Raw genomic sequence first — 24,386 nt, 5'->3', positions numbered from 1 at the left:
CAAAGCCAAGCCTGGTTTCAATAATATAAACAGTATAAAGCACCATAAACCACTTATAAAAAAAACTGTGCAAATCAGTGTACTGATATCTAAAGCACATGTTCCAGGCAACACCCAACCATTGGATCCACAGGGATCCCAGTAGGACACTGCAAGTGAATTATTTTAAAAATGTTTTATTGCAGCAAAGTCCCATTGTTTTCAGTGGGATTCTGCTGTTTCATGCGCACAGCAAAATTTCCACAGCAGATGCTTCCGCCCCAGAAATTCTCATTCTGCTCCATGCCAAAAGAATAAACATGTTCATTCTTTCAATGGAATACGCTTGGAAATGCAAAAACATCAATGGAAATGGGACATTTCCAAGTGATCCTAGCGCTGGCAGAACATACTATTTGTGGAATGTTTACCCATGTTTTTCAGGGGAACAATCCACTGTGTGAATGAGGCCTTAAAGGGATAATGTTGCCTTTGATATATCACAAAGGGATAAAAAAAAATTATAAAACTGCCCATTGGTGCATTATCAAGCTCTGATTACATGATATCTTGTGTTCTGTTTAATGGCATAGCTAAAAAATATAAAATAAAACACATGAAAACGGACAAGCCACTATTACATTCAGCAAACAAAATGGAGCAAAAATGAAGCAAAAACCCAACCTCCAATACTGACCTCCTATCCCGTCCTCCTATATCGACCTCCTATCCTGTCCTCCTATCACGACCTTCTATCCCAACCTCCTATCCCATACTCTTATCTTGACCTCCTATCCCGTCCTCCAATCCCTTCCTCTCATCTCAACCTCCTATCCTGACCTCCTATACCTGACCTCTGGTCCTCCTATCTTGATCTCTTATCTGGACCTCCTATCCCGTCCTCCTATCTCAACCTCATAGCTCGTCCTCCTATCTCGACCTCCTATCCCGACCTCCTATCCCTTCCTCATATCTTGACCTCCTATCTCGACCTCTTATCCCGACCTCCTATCCCAACCTCCTATCCCGACCTCCTATCCCGTCCTCATGTCCTGTCCTCATGTCCCGTCCTCATATCCTGTCCTCATATCCCATCCTCATATCCTGACATCATATCCCGACCCGTAATATGTGTACCACATATAGATATATCTCCAGCCGTAGGGAAGTTATGTGGGAACATACATTTCCAATAGATTTGCATGGGACTTTAAACAAAAACCCCAACCCTCACAAATGGTGGTAGTTAAGGGTTAAATTAACTATCCTATATTTTAAGTGGACATATAAGTAACATGTTACCAAGTATTATTGAAATGTCTCCAGCCGTTTGGAAGTTATGCAGTAACATATATTTCCCATAGACTTGTATCGGACTTTAAACAAAAACCCTGATGCTGGCAAATGGGGGTGGGTAAGGGTTAAATTACCTATTCTGTGTTTGTTGTTGACATATAAGTAACATGTGTGCCAAGTTTCATGTTAATATCTTTAGCAGTTTGGACGTGATGCTGGAACATACACACATACATACACACACACACACACACACACACTCATCACACATACATACACACACACACACACACAACACACACAATGGGGGAGATTTATCAAACGGTGTGAGAGAAAAAGTGGAGGGATTTCCTCACAGCAACCAATCACAGCTCAGCTAACAAGCTGAGGTAAAGTGAAAGCTGAGCTGTGATTGGTTGCTGTGGGAAATTCACTCCACTTTTTTTCTCACACAGTTTGATAAATCCGGGCCATTGAGTTTTATATATATAAATATATATACAGTGGTCCCTCAACATACGATGGTAATTCGTTCCAAACGACCCATCGTTTGTCGAATCCATCGTATGCTGAGGGATTCGTGCAATGTAAAGTATAGGAAGTTATACTCACCTGTCCCCGCCGCTCCAGACCGCGTCCTCACCGCTCCCGATGCTGTCCCAGGGGCTCCCGATGCTGTCCCGCTGCTCTGGGTCCACTTCGGGATCCTCCGGCTTCTTCTGCATCTTCTGCAGGGTCCGGGCCTCACTTTCAGGTGACGTTATTACGTTGCGGCGCCGACACGGCATGCGTAATAACGACGCCGGAAAGCGAGGCCCGGACCCTGGAGAAGATACAGAAGACACCGGAGAATCGCGAAGTGGACCCGGAGCAGCGGGGATAGATAAGCGAACCTGTCCGACAGCAGCTTAAGCATTCTGCACTGTCGGATTGCAGTTAATGTGATGGCTCCGACATATAAAAGCATTGTATGTCAATGCTGACATCGACATGCGATGGCCTCTGAGAGGCCATTGTATGTCGATTTGATCATATGTCGGGGCCATCGCATGTCGGGGGGTTACTGTAGATCATAGATAGATAGATCTTTACTTCCATTAGGTCTGATTTCTTTTTTAACAGAAGCATGAAATGGAGGGAAGAGTTTAAGAGTTACAAGAGATTCTCAAAGTAAACTATAAAGAAAAGAATAGAAAAAAAAAAAGCAGACTAATATTACCTAGCATAAAAGCTTTTATATATAGCCATAAAAATGCCCATCCCTGAGTGGCTGGAAGACATGAACACACTTTGTACTGCTGAAACAAAATAGGATATAATTCAGAAGGTGCTTTTTGTTGGTTAATTTTTAGTATATGGCATATATGTTTCTCTGTTTCACTTGTTATTATGTGATTTAACTTTTCTGCAGTTATGTTTTCTTCTGTCAGATGTATCAAATATGTACTTGAAAAAGAGTTCTGGAGAAAGTTCAACCTTAATATATCAGATCTATAGCTCCCCAGGTGCATCCACTTATCCAGGGATGTCATGGCTTATTGACTGAAATGTCTTAACAAAGACAGTAATAGCTGAAGTCATGCTTCAATTGTATTGTATAAATGACACATGTGCTAGTCTGTGTTCACACTCGCATTATTTTTTCCAACAGGACTCTATTGTCTTAGACTGACAGAATAGCATGCTGTACTGTATCTTCTAAGAAAAAAAAAGGAAGAAAGAAACTCCAATCCCAGTACAAGTCAATGGGGAGATGGAAAAGGATCTTGGCCAATCATTAAGGATCACATTCTTAAAATCATCAAATTTGTCATCAATCTTGTAACAATGGTAGCTGTAACAATGGTAGCCATTATTTCAGTGTGAACAGAGCTCTTACTGTATTTTGGGATAACTAACAAGTATGTTAGACAAAGTCATGTACATTGAAATAAATGTAGACATAGCGCTGTACATTTGAATATATGTAGACATAGCGCTGTACATTGGAATATATGTAGACATAGCGCTGTACATTGAAATAAATGTAGACATAGCGCTGTACATTTGAATATATGTAGACATAGCGCTGTACATTGGAATATATGTAGACATAGCGCTGTACATTAGAATATATGTAGACATAGCGCTGTGCATTGGAATATATGTAGACATAGCGCTGTACTTTAGAATATATGTAGACATAGCGCTGTACATTGGAATATATGTAGACATAGTGCTGTACATTGGAATATATGTAGACATAGCGCTGTACATTGGAATATATGTAGACATAGTGCTGTACATTGGAATATATGTAGACATAGCGCTGTACATTGGAATATATGTAGACATAGTGCTGTACATTGGAATATATGTAGACATAGCGCTGTACATTGGAATATATGTAGATATAGTGCTGTACATTGGAATATATGTAGACATAGCGCTGTACATTGGAATATATGTAGACATAGCGCTGTACATTGGAATATATGTAGACATAGCGCTGTACATTGGAATATATGTAGACATAGCGTTGTACATTGGAATATATGTAGACATAGTGTTGTACATTGGAATATATGTAGACATAGCGCTGTACATTGGAATATATGTAGACATAGCGCTGTACATTAGAATATATGTAGACATAGCGCTGTACATTACAATATATGTAGACGCAGCTCTGTACATTAGAACATATGTAGACTCAGCTCTGTACATTGGAATATATGTAGACGCAGCTCTGTACATTAGAATATATGTAGACATAGCGCTGTACATTAGAATATATGTAGACATAGCGCTGTACATTAGAATATATGTAGACATAGCGCTGTACATTGGAATATATGTAGACATAGTGTTGTACATTGGAATATATGTAGACATAGTGTTGTACATTGGAATATATGTAGACATAGCTCTGTACATTGGAATATATGTAGACATAGCTCTGTACATTAGAATATATGTAGACATAGCGCTGTACATTAGAATATATGTAGACATAGTGCTGTACATTGGAATATATGTAGACATAGCACTGTACATTAGAATATATGTAGACATAGCTCTGTACATTAGAATATATGTAGACATAGTGCTGTACATTAGAATATATGTAGACATAGCTCTGTACATTAGAATATATGTAGATATAGCTCTGTACATTAGAATATATGTAGACATAGTGCTGTACATTAGAATATATGTAGACATAGCGCTGTACATTAGAATATATGTAGACATAGCGCTGTACATTGGAATATATGTAGTCATAGTGCTGTACATTGGAATATATGTAGACATAGCGCTGTACATTAGAATATATGTAGACATAGCACTGTACATTAGAATATATGTAGACATAGCTCTGTACATTAGAATATATGTAGACATAGCTCTGTACATTAGAATATATGTAGACATAGCTCTGTACATTAGAATATATGTAGATATAGCGCTGTACATTGGAATATATGTAGACATAGCGCTGTACATTAGAATATATGTAGACATAGCGCTGTACATTGGAATATATGTAGACATAGCGCTGTACATTAGAATATATTTAGACATAGCTCTGTACATTAGAATATATGTAGACATAGAGCTGTACATTGTAATATATGTAGACATAGCGCTGTACATTAGAATATATTTAGACATAGCTCTGTACATTAGAATATATGTAGACATAGCGCTGTACATTGTAATATACCGTATTTATCGGCGTATAACACGCACTTTTTAGGCTAAAATTTTTAGCCTAAAGTCTATGTGCGTGTTATACGCCGATACACCCCCAGGAAAGGCAGGGGGAGAGAGGCCGTTGCTGCCCGCTTCTCTCCCCCTGCCTTTCCTGGGGTCTAGAGCCCTGCTGCCGGCCCTTCTCTCCCCCTGGCTATCGGCGCCGTTGCCCATTCTGTCCCCCTGACTATGGGTGCCGGCGCCCCATTGCTGGCGCCGATAGCCAGGGGGAGAGAAGCGGCGCCGACAGCCAGGGGGAGAGAAGGGGCAGCGGCACCCATTGCCGGCGCCGCTGCCCCGTTGCCTCCCCCCATTCCCCAGTGGCATAATTACCTGTTGCCGGGGTCGGGTCCGCGCTGCTGCAGGCCTCCGGCGTGCGTCCCCTGCGTCGTTGCTATGCGCTGCACGGCGCGGCGCATGATGTCAGTGTGCCGCGCCGTGCATAGCAACGACGCAGGGGACGCACGCCGAAGGCCTGCAGCAGCGCGGACCCGACTCCGGCAACAGGTAATTATGCCACCGGGGATGGGGGGAGGCAACGGGGCAGCGGCGCCGGCAATGGGTGCCGCTGCCCCTTCTCTCCCCCTGGCTGTCGGCGCCGCTTCTCTCCCCCTGGCTATCGGCGCCGGCAATGGGGCGCCGGCACCGATAGTCAGGGGGACAGAACGGGCAGCGGCGCCGATAGCCAGGGGGAGAGAAGGGCCGGCAGCAGGGCTCTAGACCCCAGGAAAGGCAGGGGGAGAGAAGCGGGCAGCGACGGCCTCTATCCCCCTGCCTTTCCTGGGGGTGTATCGGGGTATACACGCGCCCACACGCACCCTCATTTTACCATGGAAATTTGGGTAAAAAAACTTTTTTTACCCAAATAACCTTGGTAAAATGAGGGTGCGTGTTTTAGGCCAGTGCGTGGTATACCCCGATAAATATGGTATGTAGACATAGCGCTGTACATTGTAATAAATGTAGACATAGCGCTGTACATTTGAATATATGTAGACATAGCGCTGTACATTGGACTATGTGTAGTCATAGCGCTGTACATTGGAATATATGTAGACATAGCGCTGTACATTAGAATATATGTAGACGCAGCTCTGTACTTTGGAATATATGTAGACATAGCACTGTACATTTGAATATATGTAGACATAGCGCTGTACATTGGACTATATGTAGACATAGCGCTGTACATTGGACTATATGTAGTCATAGCGCTGTACATTGGAATATATGTAGACATAGCGCTGTAAATTTGAATATATGTAGACATAGCGCTGTACATTGGACTATATGTAGTCATAGCGCTGTAAATTGGAATATATGTAGACATAGCGCTGTACATTAGAATATATGTAGACATAGTGCTGTACATTGGAATATATGTAGACATAGCGCTGTACATTAGAATATATGTAGACGCAGCTCTGTACATTGGAATATATGTAGACGCAGCTCTGTACATTAGAATATATGTAGATATAGCGCTGTACATTAGAATATATGTAGACATAGTGCTATACATTGGAATATATGTAGACATAGCGTTGTACGTTAGAATATATGTAGACATAGCTCTGTACATTAGAATATATGTAGACATAGCGCTGTACATTGGAATATATGTAGACATAGCGCTGTACATTGGAATATATGTAGACATAGCTCTGTGCAGTGTCAGCAGTTCCTGCAAGGGGAAGGCATTGATGCTATGGACTGGCCCGCCCGTTCCACAGACCTGAATCCGATTGAGCCAGGAGTTCACCTCATCAGGAGCATGCCCAGGCATTGTAGGGAGGTCATACGGGCACTCGGAGGCCGCACACAACTGAGCCTCATTTTGACTTGTTTTACGGACATTACATCAAAGTTGGATCAGCCTGTAGTGTGGTTTTCCACTTTGATATTGAGTGTGACTCCATATCCAGGCCAACATGGGTTAATAAGTTTGATTTCCATTCATAATTTTTGTGTGATTTTGTTGTTAGCACATTCAACTATGTAAAGACGAAAATATTTCATACAATTAGTTCATTCATTCAGATCTAGGATGTGTTATCTTAGTGTTCCCTTTTTGAGCAGTGTATGTAGACATAGTGCTGTACATTGGAATATATGGAGGCAAAACAGTCTTACACAGCTGCTTTATCTCTTCCTTTAGGTGCTGTGGCATAGGTTACAGCTTTTTATGGCATACCAATAAAGTCAACTCAGTGAATATATATCTACCAGACTTTTGCTCAGTCCTGGGGGACACTCTGTGTATCCTGTTCTATCTCATCAGTGTGAATGTATATTGTAAAGTTCAATCAGGTTCTACAGGGACATGGCCCTTAGACAAGTTGCATTATCAGTCCTGAGATATCGCTGGGAACATCTGGTGGTACTGTGGTTTACCATATGCTCCCTGTTCAATTTGTTGTCTGCTCTACAGTGGGAATTTTTTGTCCATACCATATCTGAAAGTGTATGACCTCAATTTATTGTCATAGGTTCCCACTGCTGCACATTTCTTCCATCTTCTTGTTGTTTACTATTATAACAGAGGCGAAACTAAGAACAAATACAGGAAATACACTGCAAAGAAAGATTCACTTCTCTAAGACCAGAGATGGGTAGTAATAGGAAGGAGTTCTAACTGCAAGAAAATAATAATGTAATGGAAGTATATTGTATAAGAGTTTAGAGAAAATAATTGACTTTCAATAATTATCTAAAAACATATAGTGATATTTAATGTTGTACAATGCCATATAAAATTCCATTAGGATTTTCCAGTACTGGAAATTCTGTCCAATATATTCTAATGCAACAGTTGGCCAGCTTGAATAGAATCTACTTTACTTAGGGTTCTTAGATGAAATACCAGGGACTAGGCCTGTATTTAGGTACTTCAAAGCCCTAATACCAGTAGCAGCCATTACTTTATATAGAACATGATCTTGCTAAATTTTTCCTCCACCCTGTGCTGTGCTCTGTTAGACTGTAATAGCGAGTGAAAAGGCCACAACAGCTAAAATGACTTGTGAAAACTTAACATTTCACTACTGTACATTTAAATGGGTTATTTGGGGTACATTCTTATAAATATATGACTGGAGGTGGTGTTAAAATAAGAAAGTTATACTTACCTACACTGATTCCATTCTTATGGCTCCCAGTCAGAGCCCATCACAGTGTCTTCCTGGTTTATGTCATCCATGTAAGAACTGGTAACTGTGGAGGATAGATGTCAGTAAGTATCTTTTATTTTTACATCCCCCCAGCTGTATACAAAAAGAAATTATCCTCAAAAAACTTATTTAACTAATAAAGGGTGATAAATACAGAGAAAATGCTAGACTGGGGTTTGTTGGGCCCATCAGAGCCAAAATATCTGAGGTCCCACCCATGGTTAGCTTCCCTACTATATTTTCATGTGCAGGCTCAATGCTGTCAAAGTTGAGAAAATATGTTTTATAAATCTACTACTAAGCATGGAAATGATTAGCAAATACTTCCTTGGTTGGTGCAGCATTTAGAACTAGTCCCTGTGTCCCGGGCTGTACTCACGCCTCTTCAGCCTGATCACACCAACTGAGGCTTAAATAAGCTTAAGTGATGCCTAACATTATTGATAAGACTTGAAGAAGAGAAGAAAAGTTGGCCAGGCCTGGGCTGTCACTCACGCATGATCATGCCCCAGTAGGTGTGTTCAGAGGCCAAAGAGGTATGAGTGCGGGGACTAAATCAGAATGCTGCACTGCCCAGATGACTACTTGCTCATCGTTTCCATACAGCGCAGGAGACTTATAAAACATATTTTCTCAACTATGCCAATATCGAGCCCGCAAACAAAGATATGGAAGGGAAGATAATCTTGGGCTGTACATTGGGTCGCCAGTGGTTACAAGGGGTAACAAATGCTGATAGGTTCCCTTTAAATGCATCCTGAACTTTTTCATTGCACTTTGGACATATCGGTAGCAAGAAACAATAGCAAGTGACTGTCCCTAAAGTCAGCTCCAAATTAGAGTTGTGTTCCAGGCTCATCGGATGCAGTTATCCTAGCGATATAACAGTTTGGTGCTTTTAGATCTACTGTGGATATGAAAAAGAGGACTTCAGAAGAAGACAGGATTCCATTGTCCTGTTCCTCCGAACAATGCCGGGTGTTCCTGTCTTTTTCTGAAGTCCTCTTTTTCGTATCCACATTCTGACAGGATGGCTGCAGATGGAACCTATTCATACACGATTCACATTGTTGTGTTTGACACAACCAACTTTGGTAAGCGGCTGTCTTCCACCCCCCCCACTCCCCCCCCCCCCCCCCCCCCCGTGGAATTGTTTGGATTCCTGCACATGAGAGCACCTTCTCCCCTTTCTCTTTTTACAGATATAGATCTACTGGTAAATCATGTACATGTACCTGGACTTCACTATACTAATGCCTGTATAATAAAGATCTAAATAGTACATTTTCTGAACAATAGTGCAGTATAGAATGTTCAGGCTATTTGCATAGCAGCTTTTGGCAGGGAGGAAAATGTAGACGTATAATAAGTGGATTGAGATGGTTTTCAATGAGTTAAGTTTGCATTTGCAGTCGGAATGTTGAGAAAGCTACTCTAATGAAGCACTTTAGTTCTGCAATCATAATCCATGGATAACATATATATAGCAATTGTTCTACTCAGCAGTGCCCACTTTCCAATCTGCAGTCATAACCATTTTGAAGTAGCATTTTCATGGCTGTATAATTAACATGAATTGGAAGCGCTGTGTTCAGACATTCCACATGCAATCTACCAGAACTCCTAAAGGTACCATATATCAACAGCTGTCACTGCATGAATTCGTAATGAACTGCGCTTTAGTCTGCATTTGTGCAGGGGGTGATCCAACTACTCCTGTGTTTTTAAATGGCCCTTGAAATAAATCTGCCTTTGACTCCCTCCGTCCAGTGATGAATACAGTTGTAATACGAATGAAATGCTTATTCAAAAGCTACAGTGCCCCCCCTGTAGGGAGTGGATTTTCTTTCTATTGATTTTGAGTGGGTATAAAATTATTGACTGTCTTGTCACTAATATTTTAGTGTTTTATTGCTAAAAATTGACTCAGTAGAAAGCCTCCGATTATATAAAAGACATTTTCGCATCGGAAAATAGCACTTTATTTCTGAGTAGGCAATTTGTTATAATGTTTATTTTAGAAGAACCTGTAATATACAGTTTTATTTTATTCTTTAGGGAAATTGAAACAGGCATCACAGTCATCTAATCTGGACCACTGAATATAAAGAAAGACATAGAAAAACTTCTGTCTTCGTGAATACAGAGGTCAATTCAAGCAGGGGAAATGTTTTGCAAGGCTGGTATGTGTGTATGTATTACACAGCCAGACATGTTAATATAGGCTTACATCTGCTAACTACACTACTTTTATGTCTGAAAACAAGCCTCCTTTTCAGGGCAATCTACATAGATGTGAATGTAAATATGTAGAATGTGTTCTAGCACAGCTTCCAGCCAAATACAGGGAATAGGATATTTACAGCATTTGCCTTTTTTAAATATATATTTAATAAGTAAAATAACCCAGACAATTTTTTACAATTAAACAATTGTTAATTAAGACAATTACATACAGTACGTTTAATAGGTTTAGTTTACCTTAGAATTATGATTTTCTATTCCTTAAGAAGTTGTTCAGTTTAGAAAACCCATTTCCATATACTCTATCGGGAAGTGAATGGGAGCCTGGGGGTCATCTGTTCAGGATCCTCATTTCTTGGCCAGAGTGGAAAGTGGTCACAAAGATAATCTTTCCAGAATCTTTGAATGGACACTTTGTAATACAGGGAAAATAAAAACGTTACATGGGCCAACAATCATTCACATGGGCCAACAGGCTGCAGATAACTAGCACCAATCTTCGGGGTCAGCAATCATCCCTGAATCGTTCATGTGGCCATTTAAATTCATCAATGTTGGGCACAGATCCTCAGTTTACACAGGGCGACGTCTAATCAACAATGATAAATTAAATGGCAACACAAAAGATCCGATCAGCCAATCGGCTTGTTTCATGGCTAATCGCTGGCTCTTTGTACATGGGCCGATTATCAACAGTATTTCTGGTGAATAACTCATTTAAAAAAAAAACATTTAGGTTCCTAGGGCCTCACAAAACAGCCCAAGGACCTGACAAATAAAAGCAGTGTTCTGGCGCTTGTTATGTCTTGTGCTTAATTATTGTTGATAATTAATACAATGTGACTGGCACTGGTTTATATCTTTTACTGGTCAAACAAAATGGAGACTGAACAAGAAACCAAAGAGATACTTACATATGAGAGGAATAAGATAAAAATAACTGAAATTGTTATATTAATTCAGAACCTATCAGCTACAGAGCCATCTAGTGGCACCAGACATACATGACAGCGCTGTTTTCAGCTGTATGCAATGCCACATACAGTTATAAAAAGTGTGGGGCGTGCCGTGACTGGTATCGAGTCATGGGGGAGGTAACATGGCAGCTCCAATCATGCTCATTGTTCCTCCTTCCACCCAAATTGGCTTGATTGACAGCCTGAGTTAAGGGAGAAGTGGCATCACATAGAGAATCGTCATTGCATAAAATTGAGGAAAACAGTCTTGAGATGCTGTTCTCCTCACCGGCAAGATCATGGGACCAGTGTGTGAGGCCTTGAGGATCTGATAGGTACTTTTAAAAAAAAGCGAACTAGCTGTACACAAACCGTTGATGCAGTAACCCTTAAAACACATGTATAACACTGGTTCCACCTCAGCATATCAACCATGATGCCTTACAATATCACCACCATGCCAACCACCATCAGTCCAACTAGTGCTGTGCTCAGTCACTGCTTCCACCTTCACCACCTCTGCAACAAACTCCAAAGGCTGACTGTCCTCACACAACTGCTCCCATTGGCTAATACTATCCTTCTGCCCCTCCCAAAATAACACAACCCCTGGAAGATGTGGACAACTTTTGCTTTTACTACCACCAGGCCCCTGGCTGTTGGTGACACCTGTACTATGCCTGGGCAAATGGGTGGTGTCCACAGTGCTAGTACTGCCACCAACATGCTTACTGGCAGAAGACATAGGGGGGCTCCTTCCTCTCCCCAGTCCACTGTCCAGTCACCATTCAACCACTCCTTAAGTACAAATTTTTTTTAAAGATTTGGACATTATGTTTATGTTTTTTGGGGTGATGTATTGCATATTTATATCAATACCAGCTACATAGTAAGCTTGGTGTAAGTTTCACATTCACGCTCAATACTGTAGATTTGTATCTATCTATCTATATATATAAAACTCAACGTGTGTGTATGTATGTATGTATGTATGTGTGTATGTTCCAGCATCACGTCCAAACGGCTAAAGATATTAACATGAAACTTGGTACACATGTTACTTATATGTCAACAACAAACATAGGATAGGTAATTTAACCCTTACTCACCCCCATTTGCCAGGGGCGGGGTTTATGTTTAAAGTCCCATACAAGTCCATGGGAAATATATGTTACTGCATAACTTCCAAACGGCTGGAGATAGTTTGATAATAATTGGTCACATGTTACTTATATATCCACTTAAAATATAGGATAGTTAATTTAACCCTTAACTACCCCCATTTGTGAGGGTTGGGGTTTTTGTTTAAAGTCCCATGCAAATCAATGGGAAATGTATGTTCCCACATAACTTCTGTACGGCTGGAGATATTTCAATAACTGGTACACATATTATGGGTCGGATAGGAGGTCGACATAGGAGGTCGGGATAGGAGGTCGGGATAGGAGGACGGGATAGGAGGACGGGATAGGAGGACGGGATAGGAGGACAGAATAGGAGGTCGGGATAGGAGGTTGAGATAGGAGGTCGAGATAGGAGGACGGGATAGGAGGTCGAGATATGAGGATGGGATAGGAGGTCGTGATAGGAGGATGGGATAGGAGGACGGGATAAGAGGTCGGCATAGGAGGATGGGATAGGAGGACGGGATAGATGGACTGGATAGGAGGACGGGATAGGAGGATGGAAAAGTAGGACGGGAAAGGAGGACGGGAAAGGAGGTCGAGATATGAGGACGGGAAAGGAGGACGGGATAGGAGGACTGGATAGGAGGACGGGATAGGACGACGGGATAGATGGAGGGGATAGGAGGACAGGATAGGAGGACGGGATAGGAGGACGGGAAAAGGAGGACAGGAAAAGAGGATGGGAAAGGAGGTCGAGATAGGAGGACGGGAAATGAGGTCGAGATAGGAGGACAGGAAAGGAGGATGGGAAAGGAGGACGGGAAAGGAGGTCGAGATATGAGGACGGGAAAGGAAGACGGGATAGGAGGACTGGATAGGAGGAGGGGATAGGAGGACGGGATAGGAGGACAGGATAGCAGGTCGGAATAGGAGGTTGGGATATGATGACGGGATAGGAGGTCGGGATATGACAACAATACATGAGGACGGGATATGAAGTCAAAAGCTTCCTCCTTTGTTTATTTTCCTCCCCAACAAGGTTTAGGAAGGAAAAACTGGGCAACACCGGGTACTCAGCTAGTTTATGTTAAAATACAGGTGAGACCACTGCACAATGCTTTGCTCAACTGGCTTTACATTGTAGTGTGAAAGCTTTTTTATCGCCTCATTGAGCATTGATTGTATTGGCAAGACTTTCTGGGATCGGTAGTTCCACAGTGAGTTCTTAGTTTCACTGCTCACTGCTCAACTTCTACAATATGGCAGCTGCAATGTAGTGCATCGGGTTTTATCAGCCACATAAACCCACCCTTATGCTATCTCCTGATTGACCTAGGAGCTGAATGCAAGCAATAATTGGCTAATCTGCTGATTTTGCTGCGGGCTGCAAAGTATTCTGGGCTACCCTGATGTGTTCCTACATTCTCATCCTAAGCTAACATAGTGCCAAAACACCATGTGTTCCTCATCCCTTCTCCTATAATAGCGCAGTTGCCACCCTAGCGTGAGAAGAGCCTGGATAAGTTCTAATGTTTGCTGAACACCTTTTTGTTTTAGAAAAAACGGGTTCACTGAACTTGGCTCATTCATTTCTAAATCTATTATATAAATATACTTTTTACATTTAACATATTTAGCTTGTGTATTATTTTTTATGTCAGTATTTGAATTACAAGAAAAAAAATTACAGTATATTATCAGGCATTTATTTAAATACATGACTTGCACCACATTTATTTATGTGTTTTAGACACTTTTGTACCTCATTCAGAAATAGGGAGTGGCTTATTAGAAAAGGAGTGTAGCTTCACCAGAAGGGGCATTGCCTAAATGCTAAAAGACAGTATTATTAACCCCCCATCCTTGGTTTTGTAGCTTGTTCTAGATGCTGATGGCAGATTGGTCTGGTATGTAACATTGCTGTCACGATGCCGGCTGGCAGGAGGTGGATCCTCTGTGCCAGAGAGGGATTGGCGTGGACCGTGCTAGTGGACCGGTTCTAAGACACTACTGGTTTTCACCAGAGCCCGCCGCAAAGCGGGATGGTCTTGCTGCGGCGGTAGTGACCAGGTCGTATCCACTAGCAACGGCTCAACCTATCTGACTGCTGAAGATAGGCGCGGTACAAGGGAGTAGACAGAAGCAAGGTCGGACGTAGCAGAAGGTCGGGGCAGGCAGCAAGGATCGTAGTCAGGGGCAACGGCAGGAGGTCTGGAACACAGGCTAGGAACACACAAGGAATCGCTTTCACTGGCACAATGGCAACAAGATCCGGCGAGGGAGTGCAGGGGAAGTGAGGTATAAATAGGGAGTGCACAGGTGAACACACTAATTAGAACCACTGCGCCAATCAGCGGCGCAGTGGCCCTTTAAATCGCAGAGACCCGGCGCGCGCGCGCCCTAGGGAGCGGGGCCGCGCGCGCCGGGACAGGACAGACGGAGAGCGAGTCAGGTACGGGAGCCGGGGTGCGCATCGCGAGCGGGCGCCACCCGCATCGCGAATCGCATCCCGGCTGGAGGCGGAATCGCATCGCACCCGGTTAGTGGATCTGACCGGGGCGCTGCAGAAACGAGAGTGTAGCGAGCGCTCCGGGGAGGAGCGGGGACCCGGAGCGCTCGGCGTAACAGTACCCCCCCCCTTGGGTCTCCCCCTCTTCTTAGAGCCTGGGAACCTGAGGAGCAGACTTTTGTCTAGGATGTTGTCCTCAGGTTCCCAGGATCTCTCTTCAGGTCCACAGCCCTCCCAATCCACCAAAAAGAACTTTTTCCCTCTGACCGTCTTGGAGGCCAGTATCTCCTTCACTGAGAAGACGTCAGAAGAACCGGAAACAGGAGTGGGAGAAACAAGCTTGGGAGAGAAACGGTTGATGATGAGTGGTTTAAGAAGAGAGACATGAAAGGCATTAGGAATACGAAGAGAAGGAGGAAGAAGAAGTTTGTAAGAGACAGGATTAATTTGGCACAAGACTTTGAAAGGACCAAGATAACGTGGTCCCAGTTTGTAACTGGGGACACGAAAGCGGACATATTTAGCGGAGAGCCATACCTTGTCTCCGGGAGCAAAAATGGGGGGAGCTCTTCTTTTCTTATCGGCAAACTTTTTCATGCGAGATGAAGCCTGTAAAAGAGAATTTTGGGTCTCTTTCCATATGGTGGAAAGATCACGAGTCACTTAATCTACAGCGGGCAAACCAGAGGACAAGGAAATAGGGAGGGGGGGAAGAGGGTGACGGCCGTACACCACGAAAAATGGGGATTTAGCAGAAGATTCAGAGACTCTGAAGTTATACGAGAATTCGGCCCATGGTAGAAGATCTGCCCAGTCGTCCTGGCGGGAGGAAACAAAATGCCGTAAATAATCACCCAGGACCTGGTTAATTCTTTCTACTTGCCCATTGGATTGAGGATGATAAGCAGAGGAAAAGTTTAATTTAATCTTGAGTTGTTTACAGAGAGCCCTCCAGAATTTTGACACGAATTGGACGCCTCTATCCGAGACGATCTGCGTGGGCAACCCGTGAAGACGAAAAATGTGTACAAAAAATTGTTTTGCCAACTGAGGCGCTGAAGGAAGACCAGGAAGAGGGATGAAATGTGCCATCTTGGAGAATCGATCAACGACCACCCAAACAACAGTGTTGCCACGGGATGGGGGTAAGTCTGTAATAAAGTCCATACCAATCAGAGACCAAGGCTGTTCGGGGACAGGCAGAGGATGAAGAAGACCAGCGGGCTTCTGGCGAGGAGTCTTATCCCGGGCACAGACAGTGCAGGCTCGTACAAAATCCACAACATCCGTCTCCAGAGTCGGCCACCAATAGAAACGAGAGATGAGTTGCACGGATTTCTTGATACCCGCATGACCTGCGAGATGGGAGGAGTGACCCCATTTGAGGATTCCGAGGCGTTGGCGTGGAGAAACGAAGGTCTTCCCTGGAGGAGTTTGCCTGATGGAGGCTGGAGAAGTGGAGATCAGGCAGTCAGGGGGAATGATGTGTTGCGGAGAGAGCTCTATTTCCAAGGCATCCGAGGAACGAGAGAGAGCATCGGCCCTAATGTTCTTATTGGCAGGCCGAAAGTGAATTTCAAAATTAAATCGGGCAAAGAACAGAGACCACCTGGCCTGGCGAGGATTCAGTCGTTGGGCAGACTGGAGATAGGAGAGGTTCTTGTGATCGGTGTAAATAATAACTGGAAATCTTGATCCCTCCAACAGATGCCTCCATTCCTCAAGTGCTAATTTAATGGCTAGAAGCTCTCGGTCCCCGATGGAGTAGTTCCTCTCAGCCGGAGAGAAGGTCCTAGAAAAAAACCCACAAGTAAAAGCATGCCCGGAAGAATTTTTCTGTAGAAGGACCGCTCCAGCTCCTACAGAGGAGGCATCAACCTCCAATAGGAAGGGTTTAGATGGGTCAGGTCTGGAGAGCACGGGAGCCGAAGAAAAGGCAGACTTGAGCTGTTTAAAGGCGTCTTCCGCTTGAGGAGGCCATGACTTAGGATTGGCATTCTTTTTGGTTAAAGCCACGATAGGAGCCACAATGGTGGAAAAATGTGGAATGAATTGTCTGTAATAATTGGCGAACCCCAAAAAACGTTGGATAGCACGGAGTCCGGAGGGGCGTGGCCAATCTAAGACGGCAGAGAGTTTGTCTGGATCAATTTGTAGTCCCTGGCCAGAGACCAAGTATCCTAGGAAAGGAAGAGATTGACATTCAAACAGACATTTCTCCATTTTGGCATAAAGTTGATTGTCACGAAGTCTCTGAAGAACCATGCGGACATGCTGGCGGTGTTCTTCTAGGTTGGCAGAAAAAATCAGGATATCGTCCAGATATACAACAACACAGGAATATAAGAGATCACGAAAAATTTCATTAACAAAGTCTTGGAAGACGGCAGGGGCGTTGCACAGGCCAAAGGGCATGACCAGATACTCAAAGTGTCCATCTCTAGTGTTAAATGCCGTCTTCCATTCATCCCCCTCTCTGATGCGGATGAGATTATAAGCACCTCTTAAGTCCAGTTTGGTAAAGATGTGGGCACCTTGGAGGCGATCAAAGAGTTCAGAGATGAGAGGTAGAGGGTAGCGGTTCTTTACCGTGATTTTATTAAGACCGCGGTAGTCAATGCAAGGACGTAGGGAGCCATCTTTTTTGGACACAAAGAAAAATCCGGCTCCGGCAGGAGAGGAGGATTTGCGGATAAAGCCCTTTTTTAAATTTTCCTGGATGTACTCAGACATAGCAAGAGTCTCTGGGGCAGAGAGAGGATAAATTCTGCCCCGGGGTGGAGTGGTGCCCGGGAGGAGGTCAATAGGACAGTCATAAGGCCTGTGAGGAGGAAGAGTCTCAGCTTGTTTTTTGCAAAAAACATCCGCAAAGTCCATATAGGCCTTAGGGAGACCGGTTAGAGGGGGAACCACAGGGTCACGGCAAGGAGTACTGGTAACCGGTTTAAGGCAGTCCTTGAAACAAGAGGGACCCCAACTCTTGATCTCCCCTGTGGACCAATCCAGGGTTGGGGAATGGTGTTGAAGCCAGGGTAGTCCAAGGAGAATTTCGGAAGTGCAATTGGAGAGGACCAAAAACTCAATTTTTTCGTGGTGAGGTCCAATGCACATTAGGAGGGGTTCCGTGCGGTAACGCACGGCACAGTCCAATCTTTCATTGTTCACGCAATTGATGTAGAGAGGTCTGGCGAGACTGGTCACTGGGATGTTGAACCTGTTGATGAGAGAGGCCAAAATAAAGTTTCCTGCAGATCCGGAGTCCAAGAAGGCCTTAGTGGAGAAGGAGAAGGTAGAGGCAGATATCCGCACAGGCACAGTAAGACGTGGAGAAGCAGAGTTGACATCAAGGACTGTTTCACCCTTGTGCGGAGTCAGCGTACGTCTTTCCAGGCGGGGAGGACGGATAGGACAATCCTTCAGGAAGTGTTCGGTACTGGCACAGTACAGGCAGAGATTCTCCATGCGGCGTCGTGTCCTCTCTTGAGGTGTCAGGCGAGACCGGTCAACTTGCATAGCCTCCACGGCGGGAGGCACAGGAACGGATTGCAGAGGACCAGAGGAGAGAGGAGCCGGGGAGAAAAAACGCCTCGTGCGAACAAAGTCCATATCCTGGCGGAGCTCCTGACGCCTTTCGGAAAAACGCATGTCAATGCGAGTGGCAAGATGAATGAGTTCATGTAGATTAGCAGGAATTTCTCGTGCGGCCAGAACATCTTTAATGTTGCTGGATAGGCCTTTTTTAAAGGTCGCGCAGAGGGCCTCATTATTCCAGGATAGTTCAGAAGCAAGAGTACGGAATTGTATGGCGTACTCGCCAACGGAAGAATTACCCTGGACCAGATTCAGCAGGGCAGTCTCAGCAGAGGAGGCTCGGGCAGGTTCCTCAAAGACACTACGAAATTCCGAGAAGAAGGAGTGTACAGAGGCAGTGACGGGGTCATTGCGGTCCCAGAGCGGTGTGGCCCATGACAGAGCTTTTCCAGACAGAAGGCTGACTACGAAAGCCACCTTAGACCTTTCAGTAGGAAACTGGTCCGACATCATCTCCAAGTGCAGGGAACATTGTGAAAGAAAGCCACGGCAAAACTTAGAGTCCCCATCAAATTTATCCGGCAAGGATAGTCGTAGGCCTGAGGCGGTCACTCGCTGCGGAGGAGGTGCAGGAGCTGGCGGAGGAGATGATTGCTGAAGCTGTGGAAGAAGCTGCTGTAGCATCACGGTCAGTTGAGACAGCTCGTGGCCTTGTTGCGCTATCTGTTGTGAGTGCTGGGCGACCACCGTAGTGAGGTCAGCGACATCTGGCAGAGGTACTTCAGCGGGATCCATGGCCGGATCTACTGTCACGATGCCGGCTGGCAGGAGGTGGATCCTCTGTGCCAGAGAGGGATTGGCGTGGACCGTGCTAGTGGACCGGTTCTAAGACACTACTGGTTTTCACCAGAGCCCGCCGCAAAGCGGGATGGTCTTGCTGCGGCGGTAGTGACCAGGTCGTATCCACTAGCAACGGCTCAACCTCTCTGACTGCTGAAGATAGGCGCGGTACAAGGGAGTAGACGGAAGCAAGGTCGGACGTAGCAGAAGGTCGGGGCAGGCAGCAAGGATCGTAGTCAGGGGCAACGGCAGGAGGTCTGGAACACAGGCTAGGAACACACAAGGAATCGCTTTCACTGGCACAATGGCAACAAGATCCGGCGAGGGAGTGCAGGGGAAGTGAGGTATAAATAGGGAGTGCACAGGTGAACACACTAATTAGAACCACTGCGCCAATCAGCGGCGCAGTGGCCCTTTAAATCGCAGAGACCCGGCGCGCGCGCGCCCTAGGGAGCGGGGCCGCGCGCGCCGGGACAGGACAGACGGAGAGCGAGTCAGGTACGGGAGCCGGGGTGCGCATCGCGAGCGGGCGCCACCCGCATCGCGAATCGCATCCCGGCTGGAGGCGGAATCGCAGCGCACCCGGTCAGTGGATCTGACCGGGGCGCTGCAGAAACGAGAGTGTAGCGAGCGCTCCGGGGAGGAGCGGGGACCCGGAGCGCTCGGCGTAACAATTGCATACCTACCCTAACAAGGTACCTAGGTAATTTTATGTGTATTCAAAGTTTTTTTTTTTAAGTGTTCAGTAAAATCTGGAAAACAACTGAATGAGACAATATAGGAATAAGAGGCTGCATCTCATCCTATCCTCCCATGAGAGTATATTCTCATATATAAATTGTATCTAGTAAAAGAAAAAGTCTCTCATTCTTAAAAGTTTCCCAAATAATCATCTGGATAAGATTTTTTCTTGGTATTCGGAAATTTAAGACGTATGTTTAGTTATGACCACATTATTACATTGCAGTTTCCTCATACATAAAATCTACTTTAAATGTGTACTGATTTTGCAAACACATTTTGCTTCTCCTACAGCCTGGACTATTGTCTATTCTCTATCATGGTGGCATTCATAATTCCGCAGGCTTCTGTCCTGAAATCTTCCTGCGTTCCCTGCTGGTTCATTGTTTACAAAGAAGCTGCTTTGGTGTTCTGGATCTTGGAAACATGATCTGCACACTGGTCACCGGACTGTCATTTATTGTTAGAAGTTTGTCTGGTTTACTTCCAATAGCAACCTGCAGAAATGTGCCTGTATTTCTTAGCTGTGTTCTATGATCAATAATGCAAACTACAGTGTTGTTACACCGAGCGCTCCGGGTCCCTGCTCCTCCCCGGAGCGCTTGCGGCGTTCCTCTCTCTGCAGCGCCCTGGTCAGACCCGCTGACCGGGATCGCTGCACTGACATTGCCGGCGGGGATGCGATTTGCATAGCGGGACGCGCCCGCTCGCGAATCGCATCCCAAGTCACTTACCTGTCCCGGCCCCCGGCTGTCATGTCCTGGCGTGCGCGGCTCCGCTCCTTAGGGCGCGCGCGCGCCAGCTCTTTAAGATTTAAAGGGCCAGTGCACCAATGATTGGTGCCTGGCCCAATTAGCCTAATTAGCTTCCACCTGCTCCCTGGCTATATTACCTCACTTCCCCTGCACTTCCTTGCCGGATCTTGTTGCCTTGTGCCAGTGAAAGCGTTTAGTGTTGTCCAAAGCCTGTGTTTCCAGATCTTCTGCTATCCATATTGACTACGACCCTTGCCGCCTGCCCCGACCTTCTGCTACGTCTGACCTTGCCTCTGCCTAGTCCTTCTGTCCCACGCCTTCTCAGCAGTCAGCGAGGTTGAGCCGTTGCCGGTGGATACGACCTGGTTGCTACCGCCGCAGCAAGACCATCCTGCTTTTCGGCGGGCTCTGGTGAATACCAGTAGCATCTTAGAACCGGTCCACCGACACGGTCCATGCCAATCCCTCGCTGACACAGAGGATCCACATCCAGCTAGCCGAATCGTGAAAAGTGTAACCTCTCTACCTCCTTAAGAAGACTACTCCTGTGTCTGGACCACATTTATCCAGAAGAGTTTTCAGTTCCATCATTTACTTTGCTTCCTGGCAATATTCTTTAAGAAGACGTCTCAAAGAGATTACTCTGTGATTATAAATGTACTTGACTTTGTATGGAAATACATTCTTTATGGTTTTGCTTTATGGCAATTGACAAGAAGCTGTCAAGTCAGATGTAGACACTTGCACTATTTTCATACATATTATAGAGAATACAGTAGCAGAAAATGATTGAATATGTTAGATTTTAATGGGTTTTAACCTTAATTTAACTAGGGGAAAAGATGTACCTTAAAAAAACTAAATAAAATACAGCTAGGTTCAAAGTAGTGAGACTTGAGAGGAGGAAATAATACTGAAAATAAAAGGACACCAGTCTTAAACTAGGTAGACCCTAGTAAAATACCCTACTAAATAATCGGCAGCATATGGCATGTAAAAAAAATTCTCGCCTGTTTACATGATCCCCTGCTTCAGGGCTCATTCTTTTTGGAATCTTAAGGCTGCTTTAACACTAAAAAATTCATCCGTTTTAAAGATCCGTTTGATGTTCCGTTATGAAAATCCTTAAAATCGGCCATTTAACATCCGTTAGAAAATCCCATACGTCCGTTAGAAAATCCCATTATAGTCTATGGGATTTTTACATTATCCATTTTAATCCGTTATAGTCCGTTATTAATAACGGACGTTATTTTGTGACAGGAGAATGAACGGAAGAAATAGTGCATGCACTATTTCTCCCGTTACTATCTTCTGTCACAAAATAATGTCCGTTAATAACGGACTATAACGGATTAAAACGGATAATGTAAAAATCCCATAGACTATAATGGGATCTTCTAACGGACGTATGGGATTTTCTAACGGACGTTTAATGGCCGATTTTCAGGGTTTTCATAACGGAACATCAAACAGATCTTTAAAACGGATGAATTTTATAGTGTGAAAGCAGCCTTAACTGCTGCCATATATACAAAGATTGGCAACAAAAGATGGGGCTGACCCAATGTGTCACACTGCAGCTCAGCGAATCACTGGTCGAGGCTGACATTGCTGAACAGTGGCCACTGATTTTATGAGCTGCAGTAGCACACACGGAGCCGGGGTGCTTCCGTAGCTTCAGGAAGACTATCACTGAAGGGACCAGAGCAGGACACTGGAGGCACAGTGGAAGCAGTGGTGAAAAGTAGATGTTTATTTTCTTGCATCCAACACAATTAATGTTTGTTCCAAACATTTCTTTATTAAAAACCCTTCCCTCCCATCCCTTTAAAGAAAAACTATCACTGATCAGTCCAAAGAGGGGTCACTTATTAAGTTCAGCAAAGTTGTTCCTCAGATATGGCCTTTTTGCTCAATTGACTGAACTGCGCACAGGAGGTGGGGCTTTGCTGGTTGGCAGCCCCAGACTCTATGTCTCCTTCTACTGCCAGTGATTTGCATAATAATCTTCTGCAACTCCATTTCCCAGGGACGTGGATTCGCCGGTCACATGAGCGCTTCGCTGTGTAGCTGGAGCGCATGTGCTGATGAACTAAACAGCTCTCTAACTTAGCAGAGTGCATGCGCTCCAGCTACAGAGCGGAGCACTCACGTGACTGGCAATTCGACATCACTGGGACGTGCAGTTGCAGAAGATCATTGTGCAAATTGCTGGCTGTAGAAGAAGACAGAAAGAAGCAGGGGCTGCTGGCCAGCAGAGCCCCGCTTATTTCACACAATTCAGTCAATTAAGCAACAGGATTTCTGAAGGCAATATCTGAGGAACAACTTTGCGGAATTTAATAAGTGACCCCCCTTTGGACTCCTGGGCACCCAGGTTAGGTATTGGGTTTAGTGTGGGTGATCAGGGTGACAGTTTTCCTTTAACTTTTTTATAGCTGTCCTGAGGTCAATCCCTCTGATTTTTTTTTTTTTTTTTTTTGTAAGTGGGTAGCTAGCTTTAAAAAAACATAATTGGAGTTAGGTTTCTGGACCCATTGTTGACATATTATGATCATTGTAACCTAAACAATTCCTGTAGGGTTCCAGTGGTATGCTATGTGTCTTTCCTAATCCCCGGGGTCCCTATTAAATTTAAAGTTAAACAGATTTGTAAATTACTTCTATAAAAAAATCTTTATACTTCCAGTACTTATTAGCAGCTGTATGCTACAGAGGAAATTCTTTGCTTTTTGAATTTCTTTTTTGTCTGATCCACAGTGCTCTCTGCTGACACCTCTGTCTGTGTCAGGAACTGTCCAGAGTAGCATAGTTTTGCAATGAGGATTTTCTCCTGCTCTGGACAGTTCCTGATAAAGGCATCAGGTGTCAGCAGAGAGCACTGTGGACAACACAAAAAAGAAATTCAAAAAGTAAAGAATTTCCTCTGTAGCATACAGCTGCTTAAAAGTACTAAAAAGATTAAGATTTTTTAATAGAAGTAATTTACAAATCTGTTTAACTTTCTGGCACCAGTTGATTTAAAAAAAAAAAAATGTCTTCCACCGGAGTACCCCTTTAAGCTTGTTCTCGAGAAGTATTTTTTTGTTTTGAAAAGACAAGGTCCAGCACAGAATTGTGTGATGATACAAATTTATTTTAGAGTAAGATCAGACACAAGGCATGGTAGGAAAGAAAGATCAATATGAGCAATAAAGAAAAGCACATTAGGACGCATGGTTAATCTGAAACTGGCCGAATAAACTACGCTCTATCTTTATAAGCCAACAAGTGAATCATTAATCTGGATGGACAATGATCCTGGGCTGCATTGTATCTGGACATGTTATTGCAATATAACTGTCTAAAAAAGCCTAACTAAACTAGATCAATGCATACACATAAGAAAGAATTATTCAAATATTACACATATAAATAACCGAAACATCACATATGAAAACTGGTTAACAATGCAGATTAACATCCTGTTTTTTATTTAACTCCTTAAAGGGGTATTCCAG

At 44.1% G+C, this 24,386-nt stretch overlaps 1 protein-coding gene across 3 annotated transcripts in view; it reads right to left on the bottom strand.

The window, feature by feature from the left end:
* LOC130310699 (uncharacterized) overlaps positions 1-24,386 on the bottom strand; it is a 73,456-nt gene that overhangs the window by 8,908 nt on the left and 40,162 nt on the right. The window contains exons 1-3 of one of the 3 annotated variants that reach the window (XM_056552419.1): positions 10,662-11,283; positions 8,139-8,223; positions 2,495-2,573 (exon numbers count right to left, since the gene is read on the bottom strand). The gene's annotated coding sequence lies outside the window, so the exon portion shown is untranslated. Of the gene's footprint in view, positions 1-2,494; positions 2,574-8,138; positions 8,224-10,661; positions 11,284-24,386 lie in introns of those variants that run through there. The other 2 variants (XM_056552418.1, XM_056552420.1) reach the window with 2 other exon arrangements.

This window comes from Hyla sarda, chromosome 1, assembly GCF_029499605.1.
Source record: "Hyla sarda isolate aHylSar1 chromosome 1, aHylSar1.hap1, whole genome shotgun sequence".
NCBI lineage: Eukaryota > Metazoa > Chordata > Amphibia > Anura > Hylidae > Hyla > Hyla sarda.
This window is presented reverse-complemented; position numbering and strand designations above follow the sequence as displayed.